This window comes from Symsagittifera roscoffensis, chromosome 3 (assembly GCF_963678635.1).
Source record: "Symsagittifera roscoffensis chromosome 3, txSymRosc1.1, whole genome shotgun sequence".
Classification (NCBI taxonomy): Eukaryota; Metazoa; Xenacoelomorpha; order Acoela; family Convolutidae; genus Symsagittifera; species Symsagittifera roscoffensis.
Genome location: NC_087064.1, coordinates 32,237,499 through 32,240,527, shown reverse-complemented (window position 1 = coordinate 32,240,527; position 3,029 = coordinate 32,237,499).

The window sequence follows — 3,029 nt, the reverse complement described above, 5'->3', positions numbered from 1 at the left end:
TCATACAATTGCCTACATCAAATGTATGGAAAAATGCTAAACATTTAATTTTCATACAATTTCAAAAAACCATTGAAAAAAGATTCAATCTAGTTTCTCCGGCTATTTGAACCAAATAAACCAGTCTGGTGATGAAAAATAACTACGTTTATTTTTTTCGGAAAAAATGGCTATCATACAATTTCCATATATGAAAATTGTTTGATAACCATTTTTTCATGAAAGTCAAGTTTTTCAGAAACTTTTTTTAAAACTTGTTTTTAATCAAATTTAAAGTAATTAAGAGTGTTTTTGCTCGGTTTAAAGCCTCTTGCTCTTCAAAAACGAAAATTTAGTGTGAAGCTAGAAAAAAAGGTTATCATAAAAGGCCAGATGTTCAGAAACATGTTAAAACACGTGCAAGCGTTATTTATGACAATGAATCACTTATGATTGGCATTAGTTAATAATATCAGCATAAATTGCATAAATTATAAACAAGAAAAATACCTTCAACCGTGTTTTATTTTTCAACTTTCCTAAAAGCATCGTTTGGAGGCTTAAATTTTATAAAAACGCTAATAATTACCGAGTAAAGAACATGAAATTTAGAAATTCTTCAAATTTTTTAAACTTAACTTATTTCATGACTTAATGAGAAAATTTTTGGCTTGAAGTCCCTAATTTTACGATTTTAAGCTTGAAGTCCAGTCGGCTTGACGTCCGCCAACCGGTACAAACAAATGAAAACTTTCAGTTTGCAAAAATAGAGGTTGAGAGTTGGCGTCCAAAGTAAGAAAATTGCACGTAAGCTAAGCGACCAAAGTCATTCAGTTAGCTCTGGCTGGTCATAGTACCAAGCGCTCATGGATCATAATCGATTATATTGTCATAACATGGTCAGTATTTATAAAATTACAAAATGGTTGATTATAATCCATTAAATTTTTATATGCCAGTATAATCCATTAGAGTCGATTATTATCAATTAAATTGGATTTTTTCGAGAAGCTTTTTTTGTAAAAGTTACATCTTTTTCTCAAATTTATCTCTTTTCCTCTTTAGTGCAGTTGCTACGTAATACGTTTCATAAAATGTTACAATTTTTTTATAAAAGGTGGTTTGAACGGTGCTCCCCCCGTTTATTTTAACCCCCCTTCCCAGTTAACTTTACCCGCCCCACAATTTCTCCTCCCCCCACGTTTTCTCTCCCTTCATTTTAGTTTACCTCTCCCCGTTTATCCCCCCCCCCCACCAACCCCCCCCCCCCTCCCACCACCACACACACACTCACACAGTTTACTTACTTAAAAATAATCAGTTTCAGTGCCAAAAATGATGGATTATAGTCGATTATAATGGATTATAATGGATTATAAGGGATTCTTTTCGTTCAAAAAAAATCGATTAAATTGGCAGTATAATCAATTTGTACATCTTTAATGGATTATAATCGAAAATTTTGACTCGTGAATCCATTATAATCAATTAGAAACCATGGGCGCTCGGTGCGGGCTAATAAATGTTTTGAAGATTTGTCAGATTGTTTGTTTAGTGTTTTATGGAAACTTAGGTCTCTAAGTTTTCCATTTTACGCTCACAATCCCTGTCAATAACGTTACCAGGAACCTGAACCTAGCGAGTTTCCTAGCGAATATTATTAGCATTGGCTCAGCGGAAACTTAAAAAGTTTGAACTGGGAAGCAAGGTCTAAAAACTAGAATTTAGAAAAAGCTTTTGAGTTTGATGACAATTTTCGCAAAAAAAACCAGTCGACAGATCTTGAACTTGCTCTCGTTTTTGTCAAAAATTACGACCGGCCTGCATTTGATTTGAAACTATTGTTATTAATACACATTAACTAATGTTTTGCTTGAAAAAAAACTTCCTGTGAAGAATTTGAAAAATCACTACTTATTTGAAAGTAAAAGGAAGAAAATTCTACACAAACAGAAAACTGTATATTTTTAGATGAAATGATTGAAAAATTATTCTAACATTAATAAAACATATGCTATTTCAAAGCTTCTGTTAACTCAACATAAAAACTTTCTTACAAAATTAGTCTAAAATTACAAGCAGGGCATTTTTGTCAAAATTAAAATTTAGTTGCCATACACAGTAGCGTAATTAGAACTTTTAACCAATGCTACGTTATACCTCAAACGTTTTTACAAATTCAAACATCAGACAAAACAGGTTTTGATTGAATTTGTTTTTAAATTTATCTCATTTCCTGTTTAGTGCAGTTGCTACGTAAAAAAAGTAAAAAAAATACATTTCACATTAAAATTTATAACCCTTCCCCCTTTTAACCCCTTCCCCCCAACACACACACACACACACGCACACACAGAGACAGTTGACTTACACCCTCGTTTATCTTTTTAACTCCCACCCTCGTTTACTTTAACTCCCCCTCAGTTTCTTTCCCCCATACCCGTTTACCCCCCCCCCCCCCCCCCCCCGCACGCCCTGCCAGTTTAGCACAACTGCCATTCGCCCCCTACTTCCCCCCTATTTATTGGTAGACTTTGGGCGAGAGGGTTTACGATTTACACCCCCTTCAGTTTAACCCCTTGGCTTTAATTACTTGATGGGGTGACGTTAGACATGGCATTTAAAAAAAAGAAATGGCACACCTTTTGCAAATTTCTTGCAAAACATGCATACATTCTGCAAAAATAATCGAATTTAGTTCAAAAAAGTTGATGTAATATAATCGATTCTAACGGAAAATAATGAATATTTAATGCAAAACAATCAATTATAATGCATTATCTCGGCAAAATGAATCAATTTCAGTACCAAAAATAATGGATTAAAATGGATTATAAGAGATACTTTTTTTCATAAATAATCGATTACAATGGCAATATGAACGATTTGTACATCTATAATGATTCATAATCGATTATTTTTGACTCGTGAATCTATTATAATCAATTAGAATCCATGGGCGCTCGGTGCTGGCTATTATATGTTTTGAAAATTTGTCAGATTGTTTGCTTAGTGTTTTAGGGAAACTTAGATCTCTAAGTTTTCCATTT